Raw genomic sequence first — 13,377 nt, forward strand, 5'->3', positions numbered from 1 at the left:
TCAACAATGGCAGAATCATCCTCAGTCCATGCCACATCACACATCCTTCCCATTCGCCCTCAGCAATGTTTAGTGATTGACCTAACCCCTCTGTCGTATGATTCCTATATGACTCCGATCATCGAGTGCCTGAAGTACTCACAGATCGCTCCTGCACTTTCTAGGGTTGAGTCTGTGCCCATGGAGATCCTATCGCAGGTGTATGCGATTGCACATTACGATAAAGCAGTCGAGCGGGTGTTCTTCGAGGTTGCTGATCACAAGACCTCCATTTCTCGACAAAAATTTGGTACACTGCTAGGGTTGGCTGCTGACCCATCAAGAATTAATCCGGAGACGATTCCGATTGGGCATCTTTACAACATGTTTTACAACATGGGGTACACGGAGGCGCTCACCTCCGTCGCGAAGTTTAAGAAATCCTGCTTGCCGCCACAGTGGAACGGCATGTTTACAGTTCTCTTCAAGGGCTTATCTGAACGGAGCTCAGGATCCGATGGTTCTAGTCGACTGTTCTTGTCGATTATGTATGGCGTCTACAACGGAGTCAATCTTGACTATGGGTTGGTTCTCTGGCAACAACTCATCCAGAGCCTTTCTTCTTCTTCACGACACTCTGAGGTGTCGTATGCCCGGTTCTGGACACTCATCACAAAAGGGGCGATGGACAAATTCGATATTCCCACTGCTGCTGGTGCATCGATGTCTTCGATCGGTACTTTTCATACCACGAAGATCATCGTCTCTGATGCATCCAAGTTTTCTTTCATTGGCTCCATTCTGGAGACAATGTACGGCGATGTTCCCTCTGACAGCAGGATCATCCAGACCATTAAAGAGTTCAAGGCGTCTGGTCCTAGGGTACTCACACAGGAGATGCTGAAGTCCATCCATGATGCTGACAAACCTGTGAATAGGGGCAAAAAGGCGGATAAAGGGAAGCAAGTGACCAAAGCTCCTAAAGGTCCTTCTCCCAGGAAGAGGAAACAAACAAAAGCTGCACAGTCCCCGCAGCCGAAGAGAAGGAAGACTCAACCGAAGCGAAAGCTTATCATCGCTTCCTCTTCGAGTGACTCAGAAGGCGAGAGTTCGGGTTTGGACGGCTCTCAAAGAGGCGAAACCCCTCCCAGAGGCAACACCCCACCCCGATCACCTACCCCAGACATGGAAATTCATGTCTCACCCATTCCCTCTCCTACTCAAACTATCCCTATTCCCATTCCCACCATAAACCCCACTACTAATATCCCTAAAACCTCTTTCCCTATACCACCACCCATTTTCACAGATACCACTACAATAACTGCAAAGGTTACAACCAACGTATCTGATACGGGTTCATACCGATGCAACCGAAACACCACCTGTAACCGAACCACCTCAAACCGAAACCCAGCATACAACCGAACCTACCCACACACAACCACCACCCGAAACTACCCCTACCAACACTCAACCTGAACCTACACATACCACAACACCCCCAGCTTCACCACCCCCAACATCTCCAGATCATGCCTCTGATGGAGATAACCATTTCCTTGGAGGGGAAAATATGACCTACGATTCGGTCTACTTTAGTCCGTTTCAGGTTCAAAGCGACGATGAGGACGATGCTCCAGTAACAAAGAAGCATCTTAAGGAGCTTAACGAGAAGGTTGACTTGCTTCTTGCGTCATCCTCCAACACTCAGTCCTCTCTCTCTGAAGCCGCTCTTCAGAATATTGTTGATGCCTTTTCCAGGGCTCAGCATGATTCTGTCGCTTCAGCCACAGCCGCCATTGACGCCTCCACAAAAGCTTGTGAGGCTGCGACCGCAAAAGTCGATAAACTATTCACTGACGCCTTTTCCCTGTTGAAGTCCTTACAGGAGAGCGCTGATTCTACAAAGACAACGTTGGAACCAATCGTTCAACAATTGGCCACGTTCGTCTCAACGGAGTTACAGTCGTTTGCTACTCTTCGCCAATCCATCAGTGACGACAACTCGGCCCTTCGTGCCTCCATTGACGAGCGCCTCGCTAAGCTTCAAGAGGATCTCGCTGCTGAAAATTCGTTAATGGACGTTCTGGCAAGCAAAACCACCGCCCTTAAGGTCAAGAGCACTCAGCTTTCAAACTATCAGCAACAGATTGAAGCTCTTCGATCCGAACGGGAGGTTATCAAAACTTGTGTTTCGGATGTACACGCTGCCTTATCCAACATCCTGGAAGCACACGATCCCATTCTCAATCATTCGGTGAGGCGCACCCTTGCTGAAAAACTTACTCCTGCCATGGACCTTCTCAGCAAAATCGAAGGCTTACCTAGTTTCGTGTCCAATCCGAAACAAGGGGGAGAAGGGAAGTCCGGATCGAAACCACCTCCTTCCTCAAAAGCTGCTCACACAACCGAACCACCTCCGACTGGTCAAACTTCGGGTTCGGGTGTGAAGGATAAAGGAAAGAACATAGCTGAGGAAGAAGATGAAGATGACAAGGAAACCATTGCTGACTTGCTTAAACGCAAAAACAGTCGCAATATGGAAAATGATAATGTTCGTGTGGCGCGAGAGGCTGAAGAAGCTGAACGTAAGAAGAAAGAAGCCCACGATCTCCTCGAGAGCAGGAAGACTCTTTTCCCTGTTTGGACTCGGGAGAGAATGATTAAGGAGGCCATAGATACTCCTAGCATCCTATGGCTCGAACCGGTGATCTCTTTCGACTGCTATAATTCTATCGATTCGCAGTTCGATATGCCGTTGACTCGAAAGGCGTTTATCTTCCACGCCTTCTCCAACATTTATGAAGTCCCTCACCCTAATCCTGAGGTCGATAGGGAGTTAATCGAGTTCTATCTGAAGGCCGCTCAACCACAGTACCAAACATGGAGCGCTCAGAAGATCATTAACGTTCGGGTCTTAAAGCCTTATACCGAAGGGAGATTCATCAACGTTCGGTTCAGGGTGATAAGAGGGTCTGCTAGAACCGAACATCTTATATCCTTGGCAGATCTACCGAACCTAAACCCTCATGATTGGATCGTTTTGCACAACATCCTTTTGACGAATGAAGCTGAATATGGTCCAATTATTGACCATCTCAAAAGGATGATTGTTTGTTACATCATGGAGGTAGCCTTAATGGATCAGGAGATAGCCACAGTCTTCAAGAAGAAACCGAAGATAGCTCCTGTGGGATCGGCCAGTGATCTCAATCAAATGAAGATGGGCAAGATTGATCCGAAGCGTAATTCGGTCATGTTCACTAGAGCAGAAGGACAGAAATGTCTTTTTGCTTTGGCGGATAAACATCTTTACACCAATGCTTGTCTTGAGCATGTTTTGTCGATCATCCGTCGGTGTAAAGAGAATGCAACAGACGATGTCAAGTACTTCAACGATATGATCCAATGGTACATCAGATTCAGACAGACAATACTTGCTCTTATCTCTCGTCTGTTTCAGACTGTCAAGAAGAAGGTACCTGGTGCTGCTGCTGGCCCAAGTAACAAGTGAAGATCTCGCTCCAATTGACGCAAAGGGGGAGATTGTTGGGTTGAAGATTCGCTTAAGGATTGTGTCATTTGGGCTCGGCTGTTAGTCCATTTGTTTTGTGCTCCGGTTTTGGGCCTGTCCAACCGTGAGCTTGTTAAGTTTACTATATAAGTATATGCTTGCATGCATATTAGGTTAACGATTTTAGAGAAAACGATAGAAAACGATTATTACGATAGCTTTGCAGATTTCTTTATCATTCTTGTAAACCTCCAACCCTCTACAGTTGATGTTCTTGATCGAGCTCTTCTGAGGGTTATTTTATAATCATTCGACTCGTTTGATTCATTCTTGAGTTGTTCATTATTTACGTGTTCTTGCTGTTTAATCGTTATTTACCTGTTTAAGATCTAATCGATCTTCTAGATTAAGTTTTAATCACATCAAAAACCTAATGTCAAATTTGTCCATGTTTTTGGTTGCATGTGTTTTATAATGAATCTAAAAGATAATTTGACTAAGTTCCAAGCTAAAGCTAATGAAGGCATATTCTTAGGATATTCGCAAAATTTAGTTGCATACAGGGTGTTAAACAAGCGAACAAGAAAAGTTGAAGAAACTTTCAACTTAACATTCGATGATTACTATCTTAAACAAACGGATAGTAAATTTGAAAATAAATTAATTCTTGTTAATTCAGATACTCAAATTGAAAATACCAAAATAAATGATTTTGATTATGACTTAATTTTCGGAATTCCTGACAGGGCAATAGATGCGGATGTTAATGCTCCTGATAATCAAACATCAGAATCCTCAAAACATACTGATGATTCAACAATAACTACAAAGTCCATATCTTATGAAAGTGTGCCTGAAGTTCGTATGGAGGGGGAGCATACGATCACCAATGTACAGACAGAGAAAACTTTCGAGGGGGAGAATGAAAATATGAATCATCAAGTTGAGGGGGAGCATTCGCAATTTCAACAGGAACATCATTTTGAGGGGGAGCATCAAGATGAACATCATGTTGAGGAGGAGCAAGATACAACATAGAAAATTAATGCTGATGAAAATGATGAATTTCATGAATTAAATGATAATTTTTCTGTTGCAGGATCTGAAAATGAAGATATGTACGAAGATGCACCATTGGAATTTGATCCTGATTTTCCACCACTTGAGAAATGGACAATGAATCATCCCAAAGAACAGGTGATTGGGAATCCACAAGATGGTGTGTTGACAAGAGCTCAAATTCGTGCGAAAAATGAGGTAATGAATGCGAACCAAGAATTGTATATGTATAATGTTTTTATTTCGAAAATAGAGCCAAAGACAGTAAAGAATGTCATGGAACACTCAGATTGGGTAGTTGCTATGCAATCTGAACTGGATGAATTTGAACGAAATAAGGTTTGGAGATTAATTCCCAAACCTTCTGATGTTTGAATTGTTGGATTAAAATGGATTTTTAAAAATAAAACCGACAAAGATGGCAATATTATTCGTAATAAAGCTAGACTAGTTGTTAAAGGCTATTCGCAACAAGAAGGAATAGACTATGAAGAAACATTTCCTCCTGTTGCAAGACTCGAAGCAGTTCGTATATTTTTAGCTTATGCAGCTCACAAAGACTTTGACGTTTTTCAAATGGATGTTAAGTGTGCATTCTTAAATGGAGAACTAGAAGAAACAGTTTATGTTGAACAACCACCAGGATTTATAAATGAGGAACATCCTGATCATGTCTACATCCTAGACAAAGCAGTTTATGGGTTAAAACAAGCACCAAGAGCCTGGTACGCAACACTTACAAATTTTTTGAAACGATCTAAATTTAAACAAGGATCAGTTGACCCCAAATTGTTTCGCAAGAAAGTTGGGAATCATCTCATGCTTGTTCAAATTTATGTTGATGATATTATTTTTGGCTCAACTGACCCAGCATTGTCAATTCAATTTGAAAATCTAATGAAGAGTCAATTTGAAATGAGTATGATGGGAAAAATTAATAATTTTCTTGGTTTAAATATAAGACAGAACAGGGATGGAATTTTAATCAATCAAGAAAAATACACAAAGAACCTGCTTGAAAAGTTTGGAATGACAAACAGCACGAAGCTGAGAGTACCTATGGAAGTGGGAACAAGACTAACTCCTTCATTAGATACCCCTGCTGTTGATTTAACTCTTTATCGAAGCATGATAGGGTCTTTGTTGTACTTAACTGCAAGCAGACCTGATATTATGTTTTCGGTATGTAATTGTGATAGTTATCAAGCTAATCCCAGAGAACCTCATTTAACTGCAGTGAAAAATATTTTTCGCTATCTTAAGGGGACAATTTCGTTAGGACTTTGGTATCCTTCAAAATCGGGATTCTTCATTCAAGCTTTTTCAGATTCTGATCTAGGAGGATGTACTTTGGATAGAAAAAGTACAAGTGGTGGGTATCAACTATTGGATGGGAAATTGGTGAGTTGGCAGTCGAAGAAGCAAACTTGTGTTGCTATATCCACTGTTGAGGCTGAATACATTTTAGCTGCTGCTTGCACTACGCAAATCATTTGGATTCAGAGTCAACTTTGTGATTATGCTATAACTATGAAAAAGATTCCCTTGTATTGTGATTCTCAAAGTGCAATTCGCATTTGTCATAATCCAGTACAACATTCAAAGACAAAACACATAATTCTTTGATATCATTTTATCAAAGATCATGTGGAAGATGGGAATATTGAAATACATTTTGTTAAAACCGCCGAACAACTTGTTGATATTTTTACTAAACCTCTTGATGAAAAATCATTTATAAGAATTTTAGTAGGTTTGGGGATGATCGATGTGAATTCAGTTTCAAAATCAATAACTCAAAAATGAAAGGTCCATTCAGCAGCTCTATGTCAAAATCATTCAGAAGTTACTGTGCGTTAAGAGGCTTCGCATTGCTTCGCATTCGCACATCTGGTAACTAAGTTTCAATTTTTCTTTTGTTTGCTTAGCGAAAAACATGAAAAATCAAAAAAAAAAATCTTTTGTTTTGTTTTGTTTTTATTTTTGAAAATCCAAAAATCCAAAAAGATTTTATTATGTTATGTCTTTACTTTCGAAAAATTCAAAAACCACAAAAATATTTTTTGTTAACTTTGTTCTTTAAGTTTGTGTGTTTTTAGTTTTAGTCAAGAGCATAATTCGAAGAGGTCATGCTTATATGTTTCAATGGGAATGTATCATTTCTTTCAACTTTGTACTAGTTAGGATGTCCCTAGAAGCATGTTGCAGCATGTTGACACAAGCCTCATATGACTCTATGTGTGAGAAACAAAAGCCTTAATGAAATTATCTCATGAAAATTTCTTCCAAATTAGGCTTATATTCGCATTAGTCAAAAGAGCTACCTTACTCTTCTCATATGAGTAAAGAGTTTTCTGTTTGGTCCACAAATAATAGGGGTACATTCGATCTTATAACCAATCTTTTTCATCTCAAAATTCTTCACACAAATCACACACAAAGACGTATATCCGAGAGGTCTCTGATTAAACTCATCGAGACTTAGGGGGTGTTTGGCTTAGCTTTTAAAAGCTCAAAAGTTCTTTTCCAAAAAGTTACAACAAGTCAGGAAATCCTGACTTTTCCAAAAAGATGCTTTTCCTTGTATTAAAACTCCAAAAGTTACTAGTTGCCAAACATCTTTTTGTTTTTTTTCTTTTACAAAAAGGACTTTTGGTTATGAAAAGCTAAGCCAAACACCCCCTTAGATATACAAAAATTTTGTGTTTATGATCTGACATCATGAGTCCATGAGGAAGGTGAGACCCAAACATCTTCCAGCTTAAGGAATTGACGGGGAACATTGTTCCAGATATTGACGAAACTTTTGTTCCAGTATCAAAGTTCGAAACTCCAAATCATATTCAATTCGCATGCGTGGTCTTGATCAAACATTTGAAACCCACGATGTTTGTTACCCAACAAGATCCAGTACAACAATTTTTTTATGAATATGATTTCCTTGTGAGTTTCATTCGCATGTCCTGGTCATGATAAACATTTTCAAAGCTGACTTGTCACTGACTACACTGGTCATACAAGTAATTTCTGTTACAATTTATCACCTTATGTTAAGGTTGACATGTAACGAAATTTTAAACCAACCCAAGAATCATTTTTAAAAGAAGCCCTTTGATACTTATCAGAAAGTATTCGATTGTAACTCACGGGAACATACACAAGCTGTTGATCATCTCTCTTGTTGATTAACGAAGCAACCTTTGCCCGGGGTTCAACTGCCTTCGTGTCAAATTACATTTTTGACATCACAGAATTCCAAAAAAAATTTAACTTGCTTCTTATCTTATTTCTTTGATTCACAAGCACTCACGAAATCCTTGAGGTTCTGAGTAATACCAACTCAGGCTGATGATTTCAAACATCTGGCATATGACTTCACTTTCATCCCAAAAGTGAAAGAGCCTTGCCTCCATGCGAAGGGTTCTAACGGTTACAATTCAATAAAGGGGTTATTGACAGGCTTTGTATCCATGACGTATGGAATTCTGCTCGATTTTCTAGGTGATGTGAAAGCTGCTTTTTGACGCATGGCTAACTTTTCGTACTAATGATCCGATTTTCAAGGTGCCACGTCGGATCTCATTAAATGCATCCCGCTTCAAATTCAAATCAATCAGGGTTACTTATAAAAGGGGGTTCAAGAGTGTTATATACGGTTACGCAATCAAACACAAATATTCCTAAATTCTCTGATTCTTCATCTTCTTCAAACCCTAACAATGGCTGCTACTCAATCCAACACCGAAGAAGTTCTCTCACAGTCTCTTATGAAAAAGTCAAATCACAAACTACCAAGTTGATCCTCATGTCTCATCCTACCCAGAAGAATTGAAGATGTTGATCGTGGCTCTAAAAAGGTCACCTTTATCAACTGCTATGTTCAGTTCTTTTCCTGTTCCTATGACTTGGTTGTTAATGGCGGCATCAAGTGCGTCATACAACTATGCAACTGATGTCATAACTTTCAAGTTGGTGAATAACAAGAGGGTTCGTCTTACCAAGAACATGTTCATTGACTTCCTGAACATTCCTCATAACCCACCGTTCTTTAAACCCATTAATTCACAGATTATCTTCATGTTCAATGAGATGGGAAATCAACCCTCTCTTGAAAAGATAAGTGATTTCAGGAAATCAGGTTTACCTTGCATGCGGAACTTCATGTTTGGAATCTTTCTACGTTGTTTAACAGGAAGGACTATTGGTCTCGATAGGGGATGGATGGAGGTTTATGCAATGGTTATGGGTCTTTATTATGATCTTAGTGTTGATTATGGAACTCAATTTTATAAGGAGTTCATCAAAAGCTTAGAAAACACTAATGTTGAAAAGTGGATTTCATGTGCAAGGTACAAGAGTTTGATTTTAGAAAAAATATACGCAAAAGAAGGCATTCAAGTTCCAGAAGAAGGAGAAGTTGCAAAATTTTCAATGTATTAGTTTCCAAAAGTTGTGGAAGATGATGAAAATATCTTCACAAGTGTTGCAAGAATTCCTGATGCAATGCTTCGCACGGTGTCTTCTACCCACAAAGTATTAGTTTGCTATATGAATACTTTTGATCCTAATGTGCGAACTGGAATACTTTTTGAAGTTAGTGGAGAATCCTCAAAGAAGACGAAGAAAACTAAAAAGGAAGAAAAACACGAATCTTCCAAAGTGTCAAAGGCTGAAGGGGTTGAGAAAGACGAGCTTTCTCCCAAAACTAAGAAGGAGATTATACCCACAAAGTCAGGGGTATTAAAGAAGCTTCGCAAATCATCACAGACGACGACTACTTCTCCAACTATTCGCAAAACTGAGGTGAGTAGTAAGGGGGCTGTGTTTAGAGACATTCCGGCTCCTGTATCTCCTGGCTCAAAGCGAAGAACAACTCAAGAGGTGGCGAAGCATATTACTCACAAGCTCTACAAGAAACAGAAGATGATTATTTGCAATGAATCATCAGATGATGAAGTTGTTCCAGAGACTCCACCGGTTTCCATCTCCACAGTGGTAAATGTTTATCTTCCTATCACTTCGCAAATTTCCACTTCAACCACCATTCCACTCGAAGTAGTCACTACCAAATCAGTTTCTGAGGAGGTACCTACTTTGGATATGGTTGTCAACGTATCTGATATGGGGGCACCTATCACGAGTGTCGACACTACCCTGCCAATCATCTTATCTGCACCATTACCCATCTCATCTGAAACTTTATCTGTTTCATTACCACCCTTTCTTTTTCCAAACACTACTATCACCACTTCCTCAATCTTTGATCATCCTTTACATTATGCATTTACCACATTATTTCCATCACAATCACCCGAAACCCCACAACCTTCTCAAGCTATTTCTGATGAAGAAACTGAAGGAGGCGGTTTTCGAGGGACATTTGAGGCTTTACATTTCGATTCAGAGGAGGAAGAGATACCTGATCATATGATTATCTCAGGAAAGCAGTTCAAAATCCTGAATCGAAAGTTAAATGCTATTATTCAATCACAAGCCGATTCGGGCACTAAATCTTCCATTTCGGGTTTAGAGGTTGAGTCAATGATTAAAGCTACTGAGAAAAGAATAACTGAGAAAGTTGATCATTCTGATAAGAACAATGAGCTTCACATTCAAGCTCAAGGCAAATATTTTGATGGTGTTGTAAATGAATTGAAAAACGTTACAAAAGAACGTCATGTTCTTTTTGTACAGGATGTCAAGAAGGTTAGGGAATATGTTAACTTCAAAATTGAGGAGTTAAAGAAAGAAATTGCGAAGGAGCTTCAAGACATAAATTCACAAAATTTGGATGTACAAAAACGTGTTGATATTCTTGTTGAAGCACTGACCAAGCTTGCTACTGATTATAAACCGTGTGCTCAAATTATCGAAGCCAAGCATCAAGAGAATAAGGAGCAGTTTTCAAAATTAATTCAGTTGGTCACTTAATTATAAAGTTGTGTTTCGCAATCTTCTCAACAATCGATTCTTACTCCGGAATTTTTAACCCTCAAAGTCAACACTCTAGAGCAAGCTATTTAGAAAGCGTTGGCCCCGATTACCAATTTTACTTCACTTTTACTAAAGAATGCCCCACCTGCCTTCACAAGGGTGCAAGGGGGAGAACGAAAAGGAAGTAAAGAAGAAGATGCGAAAACCGTAGGAAAGCTCATTTCTACCCAACTTCAAACATCTTTGCCAATGCTCACAAAGCCAATTTCTTCAACAGTAATTACAACAAGACCAATTACCAAAGGAATTTCAATTGGCTCAAAAGAAGGAGGAAGCTCAAGTGCGAAACCTCAAACTGAGGATATTGGAAAAGGAAAAGGGGTGGCCTATGAAAAATCAAAAGAAGAAAAGAAAGCAGAAGCTGAAGCTGAAATGGAAAGATTAAGGCAAGTACAAAGTATTATGAGGCAAAGAGTAAATGATCCACCAACAATGAACAAGGGTGATCCTGCAAATTTATATTCATATGAGACCACTGAATCCAAGGTGTGTGGGAGTGAAATTTTCGAGTTTGAGAAAAAGCCGAGAAGGAGCTATGATATTGCGAATTCGGACAAATGCCAACTGGATTTTCCGATAAACGAAATGATGTTTATTACGGCGCAGTACAAGATTAGTGAAAATTTTGAAAATGTTGATGATTATACACACATGAAAATTAGATTTCATTCTGTACTGGGAAAGAATCAAGATGAAGTTTGGTGTTTAATGAAGATTAAAAAGGTTTTAACAATCAAGAAGGATGTGATGTTTGAGAACATGCTTCAAAATTTTCGATATTTTGTTATTCGAGCAAATGACAAGCACCGTGATTTTACTATAGCTGATTTTCCCTTGATGAATTTTAATGATCTAATCCAAGTGGCCCTGATTCTGAAAAACATGCAAGACAACAAGCTAAAAGGATATGAGACTGATGTGTTCAGACTTGGTTTCGCACATATCAAGATATTCATAGATAACTACTATGATCGCTTGGCGTTAACTGATGAAGAACTCGCATCAGGTCTAGGAAGAAAAGTGACTGTTCCTTGGGAGTCTACTTTGACCCAATCAGCATTGATGAGGTATGCTGATGGAGAAATATGCCTTAAACCTTTCGGCATGGTTTTCGCAGGAAAAGATACGAAGGGGAAGCCAAAGAAGTTTTTGTTTAAAGTCTCAGAGATAGAAAGATACACCTCTTCGCAATATACAAATTTCATTGTACGTATGAATAATTGCAAGAAGAACAATGAAGGAGACAAGAAGGAGCTTAAAAAGATTATTACTTGGTATGCTGAAATTCGAAAAACAATACACTCAGTTGTTCAGAATCTCACAAACTGAATAGTTTCGACTGTTTACAAAGGGGGGAATGTAGAGACTAGATGTTGTAAAATTCGAAGTGTTTGTTTGTTTAGTTTCTCATGTTAGTTATTTTACTAACTCTTCTTTTGTGCGAAGCGTATAGTTCTAGACTTAGTATATTTTTTGTACACTCAGGTTGCCTATAAATAGGGACTGAGGTTAGAAGTAGACAAATCGAATAAACGAGTGATTCATTAATCATTCACAAGTTCTCTCTGCTTAACTCTGTAATCAGTTCTTCATCAATGTAAGATCTGATTAATATTTACTTTCTGTGTTCTTACTTTTCATTCATACAATCATGATTGCTTTCTAAATCTCGATTACAATTCTCTTCATCTTTACCACTTAGACAACTCAATATTTGTGTTTAATTTTCACAACATCATAGTATAATAGGTATAATCTGTATAAAGCTATATAAAAAGAGCTGAGAAATAAATGAAGAAAAATGTTTGAAAGAAGATTTGAACTTGCAACCTCCAATAGCATTACCCAACTCCTTCACCATCTGAACCAACTACAACTTGTGTTATTATTTCGCTAAATATATTAATATTATGTATAAATACACTACATAAAACGAAATTTTTCTAAAAAATTTACTCTACCGAAAATTTTTTCAAGGGTATCGCGGGATACCTCGGGATCTATTATAGATCCGCCCATGTTGAGATTAAAAGTTTTTTTGAAAACCGTCAACATATATAATGTTGGTAAGTTCATAAGTGAAACATCCCAAAAATATGACCCAAAAATTTTTGTTTTAAATAATAATAAAAGTCAGAACACTGAATATCATATAACAAAACCATACGTCGGGTAACTCAAAAGCCAAAATAAAAGTGTCGTATCAAAAACTGTATCAAATCATATCTAAGTATCTGAACAAAACTCCCAGGAATAAAGTTGAAGTTGTGGTGTAAGCGATGCCTTCATCCTGAGCTCTTCCCTTTACTTGCGGGAGTACCTGAAACCAAAACTGAAACTGTAAGCACAAAGCTTAGTGAGCTCCCCCAAACTACCACATACCATACGAACATATAAACAACTACTGGGCCCTGCCCACTACATCGGACCGAAGTCCGGAAACTGCAACGGACCGAAGTCCGGAACTAAACAGGGCCTTGCCCTCTGCATCGGACCGAAGTCCGGAACTAACTACATCGGACCAAAGTCCGGAACTAACTGCATCGAACCGAAGTCCAGAACTAACTTCATCGGACCGAAGTTGTATTTATGTATAGGTGTGGCTACCCTGTTGTGAATGCCTCTTACTATGACTTGACCTTCCATCCAATAAGCTCCAATAAAGACCGCATACTTTACAAGATTCGAAAACCCATCAGGTGCTACAACTGTGATTCCTGCAAGTAAGTTTTTTTTTTTTCATGTGTTGGGGTTTAGGGTTTTTTTTCATGTGTTGGGGTTTGGGGATTTGAGTGGAGCCCTTACAGAATCTAAGGACAAATTGTAAT

The sequence above is a fragment of the Lactuca serriola genome, chromosome 8, assembly GCF_051521515.1.
Source record: "Lactuca serriola cultivar US96UC23 chromosome 8, Lser_US96UC23_V15, whole genome shotgun sequence".
Taxonomy (NCBI): Eukaryota; Viridiplantae; Streptophyta; class Magnoliopsida; order Asterales; family Asteraceae; genus Lactuca; species Lactuca serriola.